The sequence below is a fragment of the Choloepus didactylus genome, chromosome 15, assembly GCF_015220235.1.
Source record: "Choloepus didactylus isolate mChoDid1 chromosome 15, mChoDid1.pri, whole genome shotgun sequence".
NCBI classification, from domain to species: Eukaryota; Metazoa; Chordata; class Mammalia; order Pilosa; family Megalonychidae; genus Choloepus; species Choloepus didactylus.
Window position 1 is genome coordinate 26,313,136 of NC_051321.1, and position 23,473 is coordinate 26,336,608.

General features: G+C 37.3%; 1 protein-coding gene and 1 pseudogene across 3 annotated transcripts in view; both read left to right on the plus strand.

Moving 5' to 3' along the window:
* The window catches only part of SORCS1 (sortilin related VPS10 domain containing receptor 1), a 549,535-nt gene that overhangs the window by 108,259 nt on the left and 417,803 nt on the right, over positions 1-23,473 (plus strand). The window lies entirely within an intron of this gene.
* Positions 13,413-14,389, plus strand: LOC119510367 (annotated as a pseudogene).

The following is a 23,473-nucleotide window of genomic DNA, read 5'->3' on the forward strand; positions in this document are numbered from 1 at the left end:
GGAGTCTGAAAGGACTCTCTTAAGGCACGTTTACCAGCTGACAGTCTCTGATTTTTAAAGCTTCCCCAGGAGGCAGACCCGTTTAGAACAGGTGCTCACAACCTAGTTATTTTCAAATTGAGACAAAAATAGTTTTAAATTCTCCCTGCTTCTTTCTTTTTTTATTTTTTTCCTTTTTTTCTTTCTTTTTTTTTTTTATTTAAGAAGTTGTGAGTTTACAGAACAATCATGCATAAAATACAGGATTCTCATATACTACCCTATTATTAACACCTTGCATCAATGTGGTACATTTGCTACAATTGATGAAAGCACATTTTTCCAAGAGTGGATCATGTTCTTCTCACTAATTCTTTCCCTTGTGTAGAAAAATATAAGTTTGAGTGACAGGCTTTGAAGACTTAGAATTAGTCAATCAGATGTGTCACTTGATCTGGGAGGTCAGGGTAGATGGGTTGGAGAGGAGGGTGGATAATGCTAAATAATTTGTAATGTCCAGGATTCTAAGATAGTAGGCCCAGTTGTTGGCACCATATTCAATGTTTTCCATTCTTATCCAAAAAAAAATTGTTTAAATGTTAAAATAGAAATGACTTGAACTCTTTGGAAAAGGGAAATTTAAAGCCTCAAGTAGCTACCTAAAAGGATTATAAATATCTGTGAACAAAACTTAGTGGAAGGCGTGGGGTTAAGTGGTGGTGTAAGAAACTGAAGATAGTTAATGTGTTCCTACTCAATGAGATTTAGCAATTGTTGAACTTCTGAATATTTTAAGCCTGATTGCTTTACTGTTCTGCCCATTCTTCATTCATTGCAAGAATAATCAAATTTCATTGCAACTGAAGAGTTATTGTCATGAACTTCTACAAGAATCAATGAGTTTTCATTTTTAATTGGAATGTTGAGGAATGTGTAAGAATTTGAAAATTTGTTCAGCTATTTAACTCTGGTAATGAGAAAGCTGAGGATTGATATAAAAATGTTATCATTTATATCCACATATGTTTATAATATTTGAATATAAACACATAAAGCTAAGTCTCTTTCATTAAGGATGCAAAAAATGAAACTCAAATATCCAGGCTTACTTTAGGCTGATGGTCAATGAGAATGTATGTTTATTATGGCCATCAGGCACCATGAGATATTGAATTACATTTCAAATCATCAAAAGGATATTAAATCCTGTTAAACATCTTTTAGTGTCACATTCTTTGGTTTGAGGTTTGATTTTCTGGACATGGCACACATGGTTACTTTGCATTAACCAGAATCAAAAAAGTCACTAGATTTTAAATGGTTTCAGATGGTTTGTTCTGCAGAACTTTGTCAGGTGATTGTAATGTCAGATTTTTCTCCTCACAATACAGACTTCTCCCGAAAGTTTTATTATAAAACTACTACCTACTCATTTTAGAAAACATGAAAATAAGCAAAAACATGTAAAGAAGAGAGCAAAAGCTCCCCTATTTCCACTAATCAGAAATTAACTGTGTTGGTGCATTTCCTTACATACCCACACATATTTATATTTATTTATGTACATGTATTATATATGAACATAATCCTATATAGGGGAATATAATTAGGCACACACACACACATACACACACACACACACACACACACACACATACACTTGTACTCACACTCACCCCTCCTTACCAGTGTCTAGCAGCCATTTATCTAGTGAGGTTCTCTTGGGCCAATGAAAGGCATCTGCTTCTGTTGGCAGATTGTCTGACTTTACAAAAGCGTATTTATTCCCGGGTAATTTGAACCAGGCGGTGTGGGATTTTCCCCTTGACCTAAAGAATTATTTGGAAACAAAACTAAAACACTAGACTGGGCAACTGTAAAACTCTTGCATCTACAGATACTTTAGCTCTAACTTCACATTTCGAGATGCAATATCCCTGACCTTGTTGAGTTATGAGAACTGGAGAGAAAAGAGACACTAACAAAAGGGGAAGAAGTGATAAAGGTGTGGCATAAATCCAGGTGCTTTACAAATCAGTTCTCATGCAGCAATGAAGTGGCCACATTGCCTTTTTTGGCAAAGTCCCTGTGAGTTGTTTGAACAACTATCTTCTTTTTTCTTAGCCCTGCAATACTAACCTCCTGTCCTAGGTAGGCTGTATCAATAGAAATTCCTCCTCAGCTATGGCAGATACAATATTGATAGTTCTGGCTTCCTGTCATGTTTTAGCATTATCCCTCCTTCTGTTTTTGTGAGTATTTGAATGAAAAAAGCACCTTTAGTTAGTTATAATTATAACCTAAATGTGTTGTCCCCAAAATGTGATGTCCTCAATCATCAAAATTGTGGTTGAAATAATAGCAAACAATACTGTACTATTGAAGTATTAATAAATTTAAAATCATTATTACTCAAAAGGTGGTAAAGAATAAATGGATGGTTTTTGACTTTCACATAGATTTTAGAAGAAGTTGAGTTCAGTGTTCATTCCTATTATGAATAAATATTAGTGTTATGTATATAAGCTCTTTTAAGAAAATGACTGTATATTAAAATTATATACATGTAGCTTCCTAGCCATAAGAGTTTGGACACATTACTTACCTTTTGTGTGCCTTGGCTTCCTTGTCTATGGATGAGAAATTGGGGATTGCTGATCCTTACCTCACAAGGTTATTGTGAGGATTCGTTGATATGATACATGTGAAGTACATTTAACAATATCTGGCACAGAGTGAAAATTCAATAAAGGTTAGCTACTAATATTATCTATTCAGATTTGCTTCTAATATTTGTTTCACATATGTTATTCACTTAACCTTATTCTTTTAATGTATTTCTCTCTTGCAGTGTAATCAGCATATTTGTAATTTTTAATGATTCATTCATGTATTTATTGTGCCCTATTTATTTCCAAAATAATTTTAAGATATTTCACATTAAATGATAACAGATAAAATGGAACCATAAATTGTATGAGTGAAATAGAATAGTCAAATAATTAAAGGGGTGGAAAATTAATTATACCAGAACCTAGATTAAGGAAAGCTGTTATACTGGAGCCCTGGATTTTGCTTCGAACCACCCACAAAATAGCAAAAAGGAAAACATAACGAGTTACAGAGCTTTTACTTCCTGATAACGGGAAGCATGTTGGCCTTTCAAATGTAGTTTTCTTTATCTTGTGCTGCAGTCTAAACAGAATGAATTGCATTGGCCTTATGTAAGAGATGTTGAAATATCTAATAGATAATACCTTTATTAGTAGCTTTCTTAAAAATAATCATAGATAATATTAAAGTCATGTTCTTTTCTTAGACTTTCATAAGCTGGGAGTAAGCATTTTCATTAGATATGTAGTATTTTGTTGTGATGGTATACTGATATTTGCTTGGACATTTACTTTTTCATTTTAATTTTCAATTTATAAGCATCCATCATGAATTTCTTGAACAAATATATTTTCTTTTATTCTTTGGTCATTTGTATATATCCCTCCCTGAGATTGCTTATAAAAAGTGGTAAAATTCTTGTTAAACACCATCAGATTACTTTGCAGAGCATTTCAGCTTGTTCATTTTTATCTCTAATTTTCTTTGAAGTTGCCTTTCCTTTTTCTTGATGTGATACAGCACTCTTATGGCTCTTATACTTGTCAGACAAGATTACGGTTATTTTATACTCATAGATGTGTCTGCGTAGGGTGGAGACAGAAGATAAATTTTCTTCAGTTAACTTGGAAAGAGAAAGAGAAGGGATATTTGAAAATGTGAGGCCTTGATTTGGTATACATTTATTGAGAATGTTTAAGGCATTGTTTAAGGCAAAGGTGCTAGTGATTATATGAAATTGACTAAATTAGGATACCTTTTTTTAAGCCCCTTAAAAATCTAGGGGAAAAAAAGACAACAAAACATGCTACCAGGCAATAGAAGTGCTAAAATAAGTTACATGTGGTAGTATTCATGTAAAAAAGATATTTTCTTAAGAGAATGAAAAGACAAGCCATAGACTGTGATAAAATATTTCTAATAACACGTATCTAATAAAGGACTTGCATCCAAAATATACAAAGTACTTTTAAAACTCTACAATAAGAAAACAAGCAACCCAATTAAGAAAATGGTAAGATCTGAACAAACGTCTCACCAAAGATACAGAGAAGGTAAATAAACCCATGAAAAGATACTCACGTCGTATGTCATGAGGGAATTGCAAATTAAAACAATTGGATACCACTACATACCACACTGAATAGTTAAAATCCAAAACACTGGCAACATCAGATCCTGCTGAGAATGTGTAGCAACCGGGTTCTCATTTGTTGCTGGCAGGACTGCACAATGGAACAGCCACTTTGGAAGACAGTTGGGCAGTTTCTTACAAAGTTAAACAGGCTGATCCTATGATCCAGCAACTGCACTCATACATAGTCACCCAAGTGAGTCGCAAAGTGATGTTCACACAGAAATCTGCACATGAACATTTATGTATAGCTACTTTATTCATATGTAATAAAACTGGAAGCAACCAAGATATCCTTCAAGAAGCAAATGGATAAAAAAAGTGTGGTACATCCATGAAATGGACAGTTAGTCAGTGGTGAAAAGAGATGAGCTATCAAATCACAGAACGGCATGGAGGAGCCTTAAATGCATATTGCTGAACAAAACAAACCAGTCTGAAAAGGCTACACATACTGTATGATTCCAATTACATACATTTATGAAAAAGTCAAAACTATAGAGAAATAAAAAGATTAGTGGTTTCCAGGGGCTCAAGGGAGGGAAGAAGGGATGAATGGTTGGTGCATAGAACATATTTTTGGGCATTGAAACAATTCTGTATGGCATGGTAATGGCAGATACATGACTTCAAGCACTTATCGAAACCCATGCAACTTTACAACACAAAGAGAATCCTAATCTAAACTATGAGCTTTAGTTAATAATAATGTATCATTATTGGTTCCGCAGTGTAACATATGTACCACCCCAATGCAAAATATTAATAATGGAGGAAACTGGGAGTGGGGGTATAGGGGACGTCTAGAAATTCTCTGCACTTCCTGCTCAGGTTTTCTATAAACCTAAAACTGCTCTAAAAGATAATGTCTACTAAATTAATAAAAAAAATCTAAATTAAAGTAAACATAAGTTTACATGTCAAAAGAGAGAAGAAAAAATTGTTTGTGAGATGGGGGCTTGTGTTCACAATTACCATAGAATGAAGGAAAAGTGTCCTTGGCAAAGATAATGAATTGGGCAGCTCCCTTTCATGATCAAAAGGGGGTGCTTGGGGACTCAATAGCATGCTGGGGAATCAGAGAACAGAACAGTCCTGTGTGAACAGAAGGCAGAGAAGGTCTGGCAGCCCCTATGCAGATTTGGGACATCTGAGACTTAAGTACATGACAGTAAAAAGTAGAGCAGAGAAACTTACATCGGTGTGCACTTTGTTATCTTCAAAGCCTTTCACATCATGTGAATTAATTTTAACCTCACAATAACTGTCCCAAGTACTGTTATCCTGTTACAGATGAGGGAAGAAGAAGTTGAATGGGTTGTTACTTATCGAGAATAATAGATTTAAAATGCTGAAGACTAAATCCTTTCTCAGTACCATTTCCACCCTTCTCTCTACATTTTAATCTAGATTTGTTTGACTACAAATCTAGATAAAAATTCTTAAATTGCAGTGTAGACATGTGATTGTGGGTGAGAGGGGTGGGGGAAAGGGAGAGGGAAGAGGGAGAGAGAGACACACACACAGAGTCTAGCAGGGTGAGCTGCAGGAGAGCTGGGTGATAGCACTGATAAGCATTCTGTGGTATGAGGACAAATGATAAATTGAAGATCTCTGTCAGAAGCATTCTTTGACCCTCACAATAATCAAATTTCTGGCATTCTGATGGACTTTGTAATTGGATTTTTTTTTTTCATTTACTAGAACATCTACTCTCCAGCCTGTGAGTAGATTACTGAGATTTTTTTTTTTTTAAACTATCTTTTTTTTTTTGACATCCAGAAACATGAAATAGAATATGGTGGCTCCTGTCTAGGCTTCTGGAGTGTAAGTCTACTTGATGGCAGGGGGACCGGCCAAATGGACTTCTGAGGTCCTTTTCATTTCACAGAATTCATTATTGTCTCATCTCTGATTCCTGCAAATCCCTTCATAGTAAAGCTAATAGTCAAAGTGCTAAAGAGGCTCATCCTTTATACAGAATCCCCTGGATTCTTTACAACAGCAGAACTGCAGGTCCTTGAATCTGACATCCACGGCATTTCAGTGACTTTTTCTTTTGTGGTCAGTTATGACCTTGCAGGAAATTTGAGCTTCCTGTTTTACTGGGATTTTGAACATCTATTCTGCCATCTGAGCAGTTACCAGGCAGCACAGAGCCTTTATCTCGACTAGTAAACAGTGTAAAACACGCCAGAATAATTGCTTTTTTTTTTATTTTTAAGGTCCTTATCTTAGAATAGAAAACATTGAAAAATAAGATTGTGTGGGAAACTATAGCCATATCGTGTCACAATTTTGGTGCAACTAGACTGTTTGCATTTGTCACTTTTGCTGAAAGAGTGTCTTTATAATGTGTGCGTGGGATTTGCTTCTGGCCTCATTGTATGAGATCGCTCTGTGGAGTGAAGTCCCTTGTTTTGAGCTTATTGGCTGGCCTGCCTGTAACCCTGGGCTCCAGTGAAAAAACAACAAAGGCAGGTTTTATGTTCTGAATTAGAGATGATTTAGATTATGCTAAGGAATTTTTATACAGCATTGGTCATAGGAAACAAATTCAGATTAGTAAAAATATATAAAAATGGCTTGTTGATTTCCAGTCACAGTTGCATTTCAGGATAGAGTTTCAGCACATGATAAAAACCAGAGTGGGATTATTAGCAAAGTGCTTTTATAGTTGGTGATTTCCATAGTTTGCTATGAAAAGTTGCAAACTTGTCTTTACCTTTATGCCATTTGATACCAAATGAATTCAGATTTGCAATGCTTTAAATTGTGCCACTAAAAAATAACGTCTTAAGCAACTGGAATTATAAACCCAAATTCTGTGTTAACCAATACTTTAATGTAATGATCTTTAATAATTGAAGTATTTATGGTTACTAATATTTATCCTTAGGTTCCATGTGCCAGACAATTCTATTTATAGTAATTTATCACCCTATAAGATAAGCATCATCATCCTCATTTTACTCATAAGGAAACTGAGGCAAAGAGACATTAAGTGCCTTGCTCAGGAACACACAGCAAAGAGGTGACTGGGCTGAGAGTCAAACCCAGGCATCCTGACTTGTGAGCCCTTGGTCCCTGGGACAGTACACAGACAGAAATGCCTTCCGAATCATCCAAGAAAATTAAAGTCAAGATAATGTAATTTTTAATTATATTCTAATGCTTTATATTTTAATGGCTGTCTATGTGGACTGTTTAAATAAAATTTCTCTATCACCTAGAATATTGTTAAACAGAAATTCCTATTTCTCTTTTGTATTTAATAAAAGTTCATTTAAATCTCTGAAACAGCCTTGAAATAGGACCAAAGGACATATTTTCCACTGTAGGAAGGGTGCTATTCCCGTCCTACAGGAGCTGCCATGTAAAAAGGCTCTAAGTATTCTTTTCCCGTTGACAACAACAAAACATGTTCGGCAAATAAAATGGTTTTCTTTTCACATGAGGTATAATGAAAGGTGTAGATAAACTGGAACTCTGAGGCTCTGAGAGATGCGAGGTTGTAGAGGTTGATGTGTTCAGGAAATGATTTCTCCAGGGAACTGGGAAGTTCAGCAGAATAAATAAGGGATCCAGTTACTTGAACTGCTATTTCCCTTGGTGTCGAGTTCCTCTTTTCATATAAAATCCCTGATTTAGAAAGGAGAATTAGTACTAATTCACTGATGGTTATCTGTTACTATTTCCATATATCATTTAAGAATAAATCTTAAAATGAATTGACTATATAGAATTTGGGATTTCCGAATTGAAAACAAGTCTCTTCTAAAGTTTAATGATTTTTTTCCATTATTGCCCTTGTGTTAAATGGTGACATCTAGTGACAAAATAAGATACTGCGTCTCAGTTCTATTAGACATTGTAAGAACTCAGATTTAGACAAAGAGAGAAAGGACAGAGAGGGAGAAGAGAGAATAGGGATGTGTAGAAATTCTTACCTGATTATAATGTAACATAGGAAAGAATTTCTCTGTTCTAGTTCAGGAGTTTAAGTTCAGCTGGGCTCCTGTTGAAGGATGTACAAATTGGGAAAGGTGAGCCCATGATTTGGGGCTGTGGCTCCCAAAAGTCAGAGCCAGATAATGTTTTATGCCAGGTATATAAAGGACGTACCACTATCTTAATGGGTTCCTTTTTTTCTGAGAATTAACCCTGTTTATTGAGTATGTATGTGTGTGTGTGGTGTGTGTAAAAATATATTTGCTGCCTTTACAGTGATGATCACTTAAAATTAAGATTTGTGTTCAAGACACTCATTTTATGGGCATGTATTCCTAGGATGTGTATATATCATAAAGAGGTTATCCACTGATTATTTGAGAGGAACAATGTTGATTTCATTCTTGTCTTGTCTGTGGTACACTGGTATACGTTTTTCGCCTCTCTCGGTATCCCAATCACATGTCATTATGTCTGAATGATGGCATTTAGAACAGTGAGAGATCAATGGTCAGGCAGTCTAGGATTTGGGAAGGGGAGGTTGAAAGCCACAGCTGACAAGGAAAGTTTCCCAGTGCATGGTGACAATAAAGCCACCAGGGCATGGTAAAAGATGAATAGACAGAATGGACATAAATAGAAAATAGCAATAAACTCAACTTAAAACATCATCTTTGGGGGCTATCAATTATATATGGCTTCTTGGTGACATGAACTAATGCCATATTATTGAACTACGGGTATTAATTGTAAAACTATAGAAAAAGAGAAGAAAAACTCCAATTTCTATCTCTGTCCTGGAAGAAGTTTGGGTGAGCAGAGAGTAGACTTTAGCATTATACTGGCAAGTTGAACTTTTTTTCTCTATTTCTTTCCCTCTTGCCCTTTGCCACTTAAAAATGGTTTGAATGAAAAAGAGAAACCTCATTTTGTTTTTGAGAGATCTTTGAATTAATTTTCAATGATTATTTGCTGATTAGATGATAGGGAGAGATTTTCCTTGTCCTCATAAACCATTTCCTTCTGCAAACTGAACCGTCTGTGCCACTACAATATGTGTCTTATCGTTCTCTTTCCTGGTAATTGACAGAGAACAATTAAAATGGGAAGAAACTCAAGGGCAAATGAAGGGCATCATATCTGTGTTTTGCAGACTAATGGCCATAGCTCCCCTGTGCCACTGTGCAAGATGGGGCAGTGGTCATGCCCTGTGCTCTCCAAATGAGGCGAGTGAGCAGAATGTGGGTTCAGTGCCTTGTTCTTCCAGGACACAGTCATGGTTTGGAATCTCTGGAATCCTGGCTGATTCTCAACTCAACTGAACCATACAAGTACATTGCTTCCTCTAGGCTCCTTTATGGGGTTCTTTCCCATTCTTGAGTACATTTTTTATAATGGTCGATGGGATGTTTATTGCGTTTAAAGTCCCCCAGACATCTGTACTCTGTAGCAACCAATGTCTGTGAGGAGCTGGTTCCACGACTTCTCACATTCTTTTCTGCCAAATGTCATAAAGAAACTGCTGGGTTCTGAAATTAAATAGCTTTGTTTCTCCATGGCTGGAGCTTGAATTGTTGAAAGGGGTGTATAATGAAGGGTAATCTCTGAAAGTGATCCCTCATGGGTGACTTCAGAAGAGAAAAGGTAGTTATGGATTGACTCTGATAGTGACTCTCTTGGACAGAATATTTCTGTCCTGACGTGGCCCAGGCTGAGCCAGGCTGTGCTATCAGAGCTCGGTGGCTTAAATATTCCACCTGGCACATATTCTTCCTGGTAGAAAGAAATCGCAGAACTTTGGGTATTAATAGGAGAGTTCCCTTACTGACTCAGATCCTGCAGAGAACATTCACAATAGCATCAACATGCTCAGGGTGCTATCCCTTGCCCACTGGCAAAATGTAATTATGTAAAACTGCCTTTGCTTTTAAAAAGAGGGTTTTTCAAATATTTTTTCTCTGTGTTATTAAAAATGTACCAAAGTCATCTGCATTGCAAGTAACATAGGAAACCATTGGAGAGGTATTCAGCACCCTTCTTTTTTTTTTTTAATTCAGTTTTATTGAGATATATTCACATACCATACAGTCATCCAAAGTATGCAGTTGTTCACAGTATCATCATACAGTTGTGCATTCAGCACCACAATTTTTGAACAGCTTCATTAATCCAAAAAGTAAAAAATTGAGTAAGAATAAAATTTAAAGTAAAAAAGAACACCAAAAACATGCCATCCCCCCACCCCACTATTATTCATTCAGTGGTTGTCCCCATTTTCTGCTCATCTGTCCATATGCTGGTTAAAGGAAGTGGGAGCCACAAGGGTTTCACAATCACACGGTCACACTGTGTAAGCCAAATAGTTATACAGTCATTTTCAACAAGGGTACTAGGTTCAACAATTTCAGGTATTTACTTCCAGCTATCCCAGTACACTAAAAACTAAAAAGGGGTATCAAATATTGCATAAGAATACCTTCCAGAATGACTTCTTGATTCCATTTGAAATTTCTCAGCCACTGAAACTTTGTTTTGTTTCATTTCTCTTACCCCTTTTGGTCAAGAAGACTTTCTCAATCCCACAATGCCCGGTCCAGATTCATCCCTGGGAGTCATGTCCCACGTTGCCAGAAGATTTATACCCCTGGGAATCATGTCTCACCTAGGGGATGGAGGGCAGTGAGTTCACCTGCTGAGTTGGCTTAGAGAGAGAGGCCACATCTGAGCAACAAAACAGGTTCTCTGGGGAAAGCACTCTTCTTTAAATCTTGCCTGTCTAAGTTGGACTCACCAACTTCTCATTTATATCAATGGCTCTTTCTCTTGGACCAGATCTCTGCTTCTCTTATAAATTCTGGCTTAACGTGAGAGGGTACTATTGCTTTGCCGTTGTTTAGAACATAGAATGGAATAAAGAGAAAAGATGTGATGGTGCAGGCAAAATAAAGCAAAAGAGAACAGGAAGGTGATGCTGTTCATTCTTCAAGGCTTTGCTTAGATACTTCCTTCTCTCCCCATGAAATTTTCTCCATTCCCATAATTCAAAATGAATCTCCTTTCACCCAGCTCTTGTAGCCTTTTATTTAGGCTCCCCCATGGTCCCCATGCTCTGTTGGATCAGAAGTGGCTAAGGCCATGTCTATGTCTCTGACGACATGGTAGGCTCTCTTGAGTCCTACTTAGAATAGCTAACACTTTCTAGGCATTTAGTTTTGACGGGGGCTCAGCATGCATGAGTTCATTTAATCTTGTACAGTAACTACAGGGAGGATGTTCTGTTTTTTGGATTTTACATATAAAGTGAAGAGATGGTAAATAATTTGCTCTACTCAGATAGGAAATAATAAGTGTTGGGGCTGAATTTGACATCCCCACTCTGGTCAGTGCTTACCATGGCTCATGCTCTGTAGTTGCAGCTTGGTTATTGATTAATAAATATCCAAGGGAGTAGAGTTCTCAGCATTTAGCCCCCTAATTCATGCCCTGGCCCCAAGCTGTCATGTTAGTCTTTCAGCAGGGCTCTGAGTGTGACATTTGCCCAGTTACTCTTAATTCCTGGTTAAAATCTCTTCCTTTTGCCCTCACTTCCAGCTACTTGCTTTTTTCTGCCAGTTGAACATGCCCAGCTCTTTCTATGGCATACATAATTTACACTTGCTGATTTCTCTGCATGGAATCCTTTCATCCTCACCTAGTTCATTTCTTCTCATCCTTCAGATCTCAACTGAAAATTCTTCAGGAAATCCCCCCAACAAATCCCCCTGCCTGTTACATGTTCTTGCCGCACCATGCACCTTTTCTTTATTAAAATTTATTACATTTAGGAGATGTCATCAACATGGCAACCAAAGACACCCCTTAAAAAAGCCTCCCCAGAGCATCGGCAAATAGAAGGTCAAATCTGAATAGGTTAGAATTCGGGATGATGGTAGAAATTGGAGAATTACTCCACAAATGCTGAATTGAAGAAAAAGAAAAATATCAGGTAGGAATTTTCTGCCTTGGAAATGCCGACTGTTCTCCTCCCCCTCACTTGGTCTCATGCAGATTGGGAGCATGCAGAGGTAGTGGCCGGGGTCCCTCCCTTTGCTGACAAGACTATGGAGCCACTCACGCTGTGAGTTAGAACCTCACTCATATCCAGGCATAGGAACCCGAAAGTCCCCAGAGGCCCGGTGTGGCACACAAGCCTCTAAGTCTGCATACAGAAGGGCCCTCTGGGGGTGTGGGAGAGGAAGAGAGATGCGCCAGAACAGTTGACAAGAGGTGTGCCCACTCAGTCCAGTTTCTGGTGGCTGGATCACCTAAACATAAAACAGACTTCTCTGGAGCGACTCTTCTTTCTGGATTAACTCCATTTTGTGCCCCCAAGGCTGGATACCTTCATGTGGAAGAAACTGGGAGCAGAAAAGCCTCACAGAAAAAAAGGGGAGGTGTGTGATTAAACTGAACTGCTGTAAGATAGAACAGGGCCCAGAACTGAAAAATGTAAGGAAAAGGGGGCTCTGAGTGAGGGAGAGAAGTTAAACAAATCATAGGAGCTGAGGAGAAAATTCTGCACAAAAATAAACAGATCAGGATTCCCGGAGAAGGAGCAGAGGAGAGGAAACTTTCTCCTGGAGGTGAAATGGTTGCATAAATAATGCAACTTAAAACTATACCACATATCCAGGGCAAGAATCAGATGAAGAAGAACTGAGAAGATCTAAGCAGTTAAACACAGGCTACTTGAAAGGATCAGAGTAAGTTGGACCAAGTGTCGAAGAGGAGCCTTAATACACAGCCAATCAATAATCAAACCCCAGACAAGAGGGAAAAACATGCCTTCGAAGTTAACTCATCAAGATAATCAGATGCCTAGAAATCACCAAAAAATTACATGCCATACTAAGGAACAGGAAGATACGGCCCAGTCAAGGGAACAAATTAAAACTTCAGAGGAGACAGAGTTTGGAAAAACTAATCAAAGAAGTTCAGAAAAATCTAAGTCAATTCAAAGAGATGAAGGAAAATATGTATAAAGAGCTAAAGGATATTAAGAAGACAATGTGTGAGCATAAAGAATTTGGAAGTATAAAAAGAAACATAAATTATGGATATGAAAGGCACAATAATGGAGAATTAAAACACACTAGAAGCTGGGCCTGCATTGTCTCATTCCCTTGTGGAGCTGCCCCTGCAGGTGCTGCTGCCTCCTCATTCATCTTCATGCACTGTAGGTGGCACAGGCTCCCAGATGTTCAACAGAGTGGTCTCCTGGGAAGCCAGTCATGCCGGGAGCTGGTACACGGCCTCAGGTATGAAGTGCCAGTGGAATTTGTTCACTGCATGAAAATTTTGAGACACACTCTAAGTGGACAGAAATGTGGACCTCAGCTGAATGCACAGCTAGAAGGTTGGCTTTCACAAGTACAGTCTACAAAAAGACCTGCTAGACCTATTATTGCACCCATGCAGGATATACGTACTGTGGGTCTTGCACTGCCCATGCTTAGAAACAATTGGATCCATCTATTACCTGGAGAATTTTCACCCTTGGGCCTTCCCATCATGTGCCCCTCTCTCGATGTGCACTTTCCAGTGTGGATATATATAGAACACCTTTGTGTGATGTTTGTATTGATCAGAAGAATTACAGAGATCTATGGAAGACAGGAATGTTTGAACACATGTCTCTGCAGAGAAATAAAATGAACACAGTATTGAAATGCATTTGCCTTACACAGCTAAAGTCATGGAAAGATGCAGATTCTGCCCAAGAAGCCCCTGCATTGCAGAGGGACCAGAGATCTGTATGATTTGTTTATTTCACAATTGACAAGCCCATAAGGATGAGTTTACCATTATTCCTGTACTGGTTGGAGCTCTCAGTGAGTCAAAAGAACAGGAATTTTGAAAACTCTTCAGTAAATACCTAGCGGATCCTAGTACTCTCTTGGTGGTTTCTTCTGATTTCTGCCATTGGGGGTATGAGTATTATAGAACAATTAGACACTGTATCTTTTAGCAATTACTTGAAGAAATACCATAATACAATATGTGGAAGACATCCCATTGGGGTGTTATTAAATGCTATCACAGAGCTCCAGAAGAATGGAATGAAAACGAGCTTTTCCTTTTTGAATTATGCCCAGTCAAGCCAGTGTAGAAACTGGCAAGACAGTTCAGTGAGTTATGCAGCCGGAGCACTCACAGTCCACTGAAGCTCTGAATCCTCAGGGACGCCACCTGCACAAGTGTAGACTCTGTCTGGGTCCCAGCCTAGCCCTTATAAAATAAGGGGGGATTCTGAAACCTCAAACTAATAGAACTTTCTTCTTTTCTTTTCTAGTAGGTGTAGTTCTTCCTTAATTTCAACTCATTTAAAAAATGCTTTATTGTTTAGGGTAGTGGAAGGAAGGCAAGCATCAAAATATTTTGATCAAACAAGATGACAATATAGAGCCCCGGTTGTGACAGACAGTTTTTTTGAAAGTAACCTGTAAAGTATTTACCATATCCTAAATTTGCACTCTTGTCAGACTTGTGCACATATATTCCACTTTCAGAATAGTTTTGCAAATTGTACACAAGCAAAGAAGTATGGAAGCTTTTTAATAAAGAAATTGCATTTATAAATGCTCTATATTAGATTATAATAAATCTCCAGTTATAGATAATTACAACTCATGTTGTAAAACAGTTACCTTTTATTTTAGTTGCTAATAAAGGGCTGCACAACTCAAAAAAAAAATACGCTAGTGATATACAATAGCAGATTGAACAGGCAGAAGAAAGAGCTAACTAGAAGAAAGGAAAATTGAAGCTATAAGTCAGAAGAACAGATAGAGAAAGGACTATGAAAAATTAAGCACTGTTTCAGGGATTTGAGTGACAGCATAGAGTGCACAAACATACATGATATGGATTTCCCAGAAGGAGAAGAGAAGAGAAAAGGGGCAAAAAAGAATACTGGAGGAAATAATGGCCCCAAATTTCCCAACTCTTATGAAAGACGTAAATATACATTTCCAGGAAGTGCAACATACTCCAAACAAAATAAATCCTAATAACCTACTCTGAGACACATACTAATTTTATTGTCTAATGCCAAAGATCAAGAGAGAATTCTAAAAGCAGCAAGAGAAAAGCAATTTGTCACATCCAGGGGATCCTCAGTAAGACTAAGTCCTGATTTCTCATCAGAAACCATGGAGTCAAGAAGGCAGTAGTATGATATATTTCAGCTACTGAAAAAGAAAAACCACCAGCCAAGAATTCCTTATCCAGCAAAACTGTCCTTCAATAATGAAGGAGAGTTTAAAAGATTCACAGATAAACAGAAACTGAGAGAGTTCATCAACAAAAGACATGCCCTACAAGAAGTACTAAAGGGAGTTCTGCAGGTTGAAAGGAAAAGACAGGAGAGCGTGGTTTGGAATATGGTGAAGAAATGAAGATCATCCGTAGGGGTAACTAAAAGGGTAAATGCAAAACCCAATAGTACTGTCTCCTCAATATACAACTCTACTCTTTAATTCTTATGAGAATCAAAATACAATTGAACAAGAAAAATGCACATTTCCTGATAATGGACATGCAAAATATGAAGTGATGAAATGGGACCAAAACAACATAATGAAGGGAAACAGAGGTACATGAGAGCAGAGAACATGTATGCTACTGAAGTTAAGTTGGTATCTTTTCAAATTAATAGGTTATAGAAGTAGGCCGTGTACTAAAAACCCCAGGGTATCCGCAAAGAAAGTATTTTTTTTAAATACAGAGAAACAGAAATGAGAAAGGGGTCAGTCAGATATGACACAAAACATCAACTATACAGAAAAGGAGGTTGTGATAAAGGAAAAGAGAGAGAAAAAAACATGTGACATATAAATACCAAAGGACAAAATGACTGAAGTAAGTGCTACCTTACAGTAAAAATACTGAAGGGGGAAACACACACCTCTATGATAATAGTTGCAGACTTCAGTATACCATTCTCATCAACAGACTATTGAGACAGAATATCGATAAGGAGACAGAGGACTTGAATAATATGATAAATTAACTAGATGTAACAGTCATTTACAGATCATTGCACTCCCCCAAACAGCAATATATACATTATTCTCAAGTACACATGGATCATTCTCTAGGATAGACCGTATTTGGGTCACAAAACATATGTCAATAAAATTAAAATGATTGAAATTATACAAAGCATCTTCTCTGACTATAATGAAATGAAGCTGGAAATCATTAGCAGGCAGTGAACTGGAAAATCCACAACTATATGGAAGTTAAATGGTTTCTTAGACTTTATACCCAAAGAACAATCAACATAAAAAATAAGTGAATGGGACCTCCTCAAAATTAAAAAAAACCTTTTGTGCATCAGAGACTTTGTCCTTTGAATAGGTTGAAGAAACAGCCTACTCAATGGGAGAAAATATTTGGAAAGCACATATCTGATAAGGGTTTAATATCCAGAATAGATAAAGAAACCCTACCACTCAACAATAGAAAGACAAACACCCCATTTTAAAAATAGGCAAAAGACTTGAACAGACATTTCTCCAAAGTGGATATACAAATCACTACAAACCATGTGAAAAGATGCTCAAAATCACCAGCTATTAAGGTAAATGCAAATCAAAACCACAATGAGATATCATCTCACACCCACTGGAATGGCTGCCATTAAACAAACAGAAAACAACAAGTGTTGGACAGGATGTGAAGATATTGGAACACTTACCCACTGCTGGTGGGAATGTAAAATGGTACAGCTTCTGTGGAACCTAAGCATGGAACTACCATATGACTTAGCAATCCCTCTGCTAAGTACATAACCAGAAGAATTGAAAGCAGGGACTCAAACAGATATTTGCACAGCTTTGTTAAAGCAGCATTATTCACAGTTGTCAAAAGTGGAAGAAACACAAGTGTTCATCAACTGATGAGTGGATAAATAAAATGTGGTATATCAATACAAATACGATGGCATATTATTCAGCCATAAAAAGTAATGAAGTCCTGATGCATCTGACAACATGGATGAACCTTGAGGACATTATGCTGAATGAAATAAGCCAGACACAAAAGGACAAATATTGTATGATCTCACTGATATGAACTAATTATAATAAACAAACTCAGAGAGTTAGAATTTAGAATATAGGTTACCAGGGTATGGATTGTGGGTAGATAATGGGGAATTGATGCTTAATTTGTACACAGTTTCTACTTAGGTTGATTTTTAAGTTTTGGAAATGGATGGTGGTGATGGTAGTATATTATTGTGAGTGTACTTAACAGCACTGAATTGTATGTGTGAATGTAGTTAAAAGGGGAAAATTTAGGTCTTATGTTTTATTAGAATAAAAATTAAAAGATTAAACATAGAACTATGTAATGTGGTGAACCTTATTGTGTACAATGGACTATAGTTGATAGTATAAGAATATTTTTTCATGAACTATAACAAATGAACAACACCAGTACAAGGTGTTCATGATAAGGTGGTATATGAGAAAAATACATCTAATGTAAACTATGGATTATATTTAATAGTACAATTTTAATATGCTTTCATCAGTGTAACAAAAGTACCACACTAATGCAAAGTTTTAACAGTGTATGTATGGGGGGGGGTGTATTTGGAAATGCTGTATTTTTTACATGATTTTTCTTTAAACCTACAACTTCTCTAACTTAAAAAAAATTAGAAACAAAAAGTTCAAAAAAAAGAAACAAAAAGTTATTGCAGATTGAATTATACATTGTTTCAAGGGCTATGCGTGGTTTTCTCATAACTATAGCCCCTACAGTGAAAATATTGAAGTTAAAAATAATTAAGTTGTCACTGTACACTTTTTCACTTGCATCTTACCTGTTGCGAAGGTTTCCATTTTCCATTTCCTCTTTCAGCACCATATTGCATCCCTTTCTGCAACCATTTGCTATTGAGGCATTTCAAAACGAGTATTCTCTAAATCAGTGGCCCTCTTCACTTGATTCATATTAAACTCACCCAGGGAGCTTTTAAAAATCCTGCTGCCCAGGCCTCACTCCTGATCATTTATATCAGAATCTGTTTAGGATGGGTCCCAAGTTATCAGCAAATATTTTCCTGTTAGGGGATTTGAAAGTGCAGTAAGGATTGAGTACTACTAATATAAATGGTGATTGCACACTGTGGGACCTGTGGATAGAAATGCTCTTTGCCAAACAGATGTGTGCATTTCAGAAATTTAGACAAGAAATGTGTAGCAGGAGGTGAACTCGTGATTGAAGGAACTCTTGCATTGTAGCATGATGGTAAAAAACCAAAGTTTTTATAAAACACCAGGGTTTCTACTTATTTTTGTTTTGAATGAAACCTATTTACTTCTGATTTTAAATTTGATTTGCCTCTTCTTTTGCCCCAGGAAGTTTTTTGCAAGCATTTTCAGTGAAGTTGGAAGATGGAGTTTGTACTGCTGTACCTGTGTGAGTTTCAAATATTGTAGCTTTTCGGAGTTACGAGTCAACCTTCTTTTCCAGTTGGAGTCCTTGCAATTAACTAAATATGTTTTTCTGATTCAAGAAAAAGTACACAAAATGGTAAAGAGTAGCTGTTCATATTTAGCTTTCTCTGTTATTCAGCTTGAATCTGAGGTGACTCCTTTCGTAGCCTTTGCCTATCCAATTTTGTTTACCTGTGGAAAATGTGACCTGTAATTTTTTTTTTCATAATAAAGGTTTTAAGGGCTTCCAGTAATGTTTTAAAGCCTGCTAAAAGCAATTCTTACTTCAGCATAATGAATCATAAATGTGTAAAATGGATTTCCCTGTAAATGCATTTTAAAATTTAAGGGAGGGGGACCACACATACGGAGAAGATAGTGCGTTAGTACTCTGTTAGTGGAAATCAAAATTGAAGAGTATAAATAGGAGAATTTGCCTTGGCACAGGGTTTCTTAAGAGATTGAATGAATGAATGAGTGGCTTAGAGTGAGGGAAAAGCAATGATTTTTGTCTGTAGGCTTTAAATTTGCACATTGAAATTGTACTCCCAAGTTAAATGTGTTATTGCCTCATGGTTTTGTCAAACCCAGAAAGGTGATTCCAGCTTTGTACCAAGTATGTCCTTAAAATAATAGTGAGCTCAGACATAGGGGACTGGTGGTTTGATGGGCTGAGCCCTCTACCACAGGATTTACCCTTGGGAAGACTGTTGGTGCAAAGGAGAGGCTAGGCCTCCCTATAATTGTGCCTAAGAGCCTCCTCCCGAATGCCTCTTTGTTGCTCAGATGTGGCCCTCTCTCTCTAGCTAAGCCAACTTGAAAGGTGAAATCACTGCCCTCCCCTCTACGTGGGATCAGACACCCAATGGAGTGAATCTCCCTGGCAACGTGGAATATGACTCCTGGGGAGAAATGTAGACCCGGCATCGTGGAATGGAGAACATCTTCTTGATCAAAAGGGGCATGTGAAAGGAAATGAAATAAGCTTCAGTGGCAGAGAGATTCCAAAAGGAGCCAAGAGGTCACTCTGGTGGGCACTCTTATGCACAATTTAGACAACCCTTTTTAGTTTCTAAAAAATTGGGGTAGCTGGTGGTAGATACCTGAAACTATCAAACTACAACCCAGAACCCATGAATCTCGAAGACAATTGTATAAAAATGTAGCTTATGAGGGGTGACAATGGGATTGGGAAAGCCATAAGGACCACACTCCCCTTTGTCTAGTTTATGGGTGGATGAGTAGAAAAATAGAGGAAACAAACAAACAAACAAACAAACAGACAAAGGTACCCAGTGTTCTTTTTTACTTCAATTGCTGTTTTTCACTTTAATTATTATTCTTGTTATTTTTGTGTGTGTGCTAATGAAGGTGTCAGGTATTGATTTAGGTGATGAACGTACAACTATGTAATGGTACTGTGAACAATCGAATGTATGATTTGTTTTGTATGACTGCGTGGTATGTGAATATATCTCAATAAAATGAAGATTTAAAAAAAAAAAAATAATGAGCCACATGGCTTTCTGGAAAAATGCAGAGGGGGAAGACAGGTGAGAGAGTTCTTTGTTTGCTCTGAGGTATCTATAGTATCCAATTGGGGAAAAAAGATTACTTTCTGCAACTATTAATTTTTAGCCTTTCTCTAGCACTAATGTCCTAAAATGGGCCTATTCTAATAGAATATAATCAACAAAATTCAATGAAAAGAATTCCTACTATAGGCTAGAAGTTGCAGAATGAGAATCCATGGGGACAAATGAGAAGGTAACGAAAACAAAGTTAGAAGCAGGGTTAGGTTTCCTATAATACTGTTGTCTGAAAAGTGCTTCTTTCACTGCAGAGGTCAGAATTTAACTTAAATCTTTGTGTTCCCACTTAAGTAGATGATGTGTTCAAATTTGCCTGACACATAGTTGGTGCTCAGTAAATGTGATTCTGAAGAGGCAGGGAGCTGAGATGACCATACGTCCCGGTTTGTCCTGGAGAAGTTCAGTTGACATTTGTTGTCGTGAGTTCATGGTGCTTCTTTCACTTTCAAAAACATCCTGGTTTTGTTGATAATTTATATGGTCATTCTCCTTAGAAGTAATGAGTCCTGCCTCTTGGGCTTGACTAACTGAGATGCAACTGATTGGACCTGTCCTGAAATCTGAAAATGATACTTGATTTGGACTAGTGTGTCATCCCCATGTCTGAGGCTGTCCACAGATGCCCAACTGCTAAGAAACGATAAATGAGTCTGCCCTAAGTAACCAGCAGGCCTCTGCAGGGGTGGACCAGAATGCGACTTATTTAACAGCTCCATTAATGACCTGCAAGAGCTGGGATAAGCAGCTTACTAATGAAACCTGCAGATGACATGAAATTTGTAGGTGTTGGAAGCAACAATTGAAGCATGGATAGAATAGGATCCAAGCCCAGGCAGGGGCTAGAACATAACAGTCCATTTAGGGTGACTTTGTAAAGCAGTTCTATGCAGCATCAATAGTCCATAAAACCAAGGCTGGGCAGGGGCACAGAGATGATTTATGCCACTGAAAAGTCCACGCAATAGTCTCTTAATTTCTAAATCAGGAAGAGAATATTCTCAAGATGGGATTAGCATCAAAAGACTTGTGTTCAAATTTCAACCCTTTCATGGATGAGCATACTTGAGCAAATCGTATGAACACCAGGATCTTTGGGTTCATTCTGTATATATTAAATTAGTAATGTATCTGAAAATGCTTGGCACAAACCTAAAACGCAATAGAACTTGGTTAAATCAAGGACATCATCATAACAGTAAAAATCATTCTATCTTCCACTATACCAAGAGTACATTGATCTCCAGTGAATATATAGATGGACGTCAGAAGATTCATGAGCTCCCTGAGATACTACACCAAATATTTGGTGCGAGCCTGTGAGCATAGCTGGATGTGTTTTGGGGGAAAGTGTCTCTAGTTTTCATCTGATATCTGATGGAAACCAGCAAAATGTTAAGAATTCCTGCACTGGGCTGTGATACCCTGGCAAATTCCTGTTTAGTTCTCTAGCTACACGCTAAGCTTTCTGAACCTGAATTTGCCAAAATGGCTCTTATCTCAGGGCCTGGGCAACTGCTGTTTCCTCTGCCATCTCCCAGATATTTTTCTGGCTGGAAAAATTTCAGCCCCTGGGAAAGGCCTAAAGTATTATCCCACCTTCAGATACTCTCTAGCACAGTGCCCTGTTTTGTTATCATAACATGTGATTATCTGAAATTTGAAATTTTCTTGTTTATTATTTCTGTTTACTTTTGGGCTGCTTCCATCATTAAACAATAAGGTCCTCAAGAAGTGTGTCCTTGCCTTTCTTTCTCACTGCCACATGTCTAAAACTAAAGCAGTGCCTGGTCCTAAGTAGGTGCTCACTGATTATTTGTGGAAGGAAGGACAGAAGGAAGGGAGGAAGGGGGGAAAGAACTTTACTTCACACAGAATATGGCACATAATAAATAGTAAATGATTTAACTGGGAAAGATTAGAAGGATGTATGGATGAGTAAGTAAGACTAATCTAGATTGTTGTAAAGATGGGCAGAAAAAAATGTTGTCTGAACAATGGAAAAATTCACCCCACTGTTCTCTGGCATAATACAGGGTTTCCTCCCTCTAGCCTGCAAGTCCTTTTATCTTGGATATCCCTTAAGTAGTTCTGAGTGGTGCTTTTTATTCTAAAAAGAAAATACCCACCCCACATTTCTTCTGTATTGTAAGAATGGACTAAGCTATCCATTGATCCATTTCTTGGATACAAGGGAGCTTTGGTTCAACTTTAAGAAGAACTCTTGAATTGTAACTAGAATTCAGTTTTGAGGAGAGGTTCCACTAAACTAGAAAGTTCCAAAAATAAAGCCTAAGTGGAGTGGCATTTTATCGAGTTTTCTATAAAAATGTTCTACAAACAAAATACAACCTTCAAAATCAGAAAGCAATGTCTTAGATTCTTCTCTTCACAGGATTCAACTTCTTCTAATTGTACAAAAGGAATTTTCCTTTTATCTGGAGCCTATGCCCCTGTTCTTATTTGACTGCTTCATTCCTCAAATCTGATTTTCTCTATCAAGTATTGAAAAGTGACCATTTTCTTTGAAAGCATGCCAACCCTGAATAGTAAATTGCCAAATAAAATAAAATATCTGGCCCCTATCTGTGAACATCAGCTACAGAGCCAAATCCACCAATATCTAGGGTTCAGAAAGATTAACTAACAAATATATTTGTTTTGCTGAATCTCTCCCTTAGGCTAGTTTTTAAAGTTAAGGTTTTTGGTTGATTAGACCTCTTTCCACAGGATCATGCATTTAAGGGGCCAGATACCTTGAAATGCCTGTTACATGCATTCCAAAATATATTTATGGGACAACAAACTCAATTTTGTACACTAGTATCTCTTATTAAATAGGCTTCAAGCCAAAATCCTAAACTGAGGCATACTGCATTTGTTTAATGATTGTTCTCTCTTCACACAAGACGTTAGCTAGCGATGGAATTTTAGCAGCATCACATATATACCAAAAACACTGGAAAAAAAAATCTATTCCCCCAAATCCAGATTCATCTCTAGACTTTTGTAAATTTTACTGCATAATTAACAATTATATTTGACACTGTCATCCCCTTGACAGAATCTAACTTGGAGCATCTGGTGTTATTTAGCTGGGAGCTTAGTTCTATTTTCCCAGTACAAAAGGGTTCTGATTAATTAATCATTGCCCTAATCTGAATAATACATTAAAGATAAACTTCAATGCTTAGTAAAAAAACAAAGGGGAAAGTTTT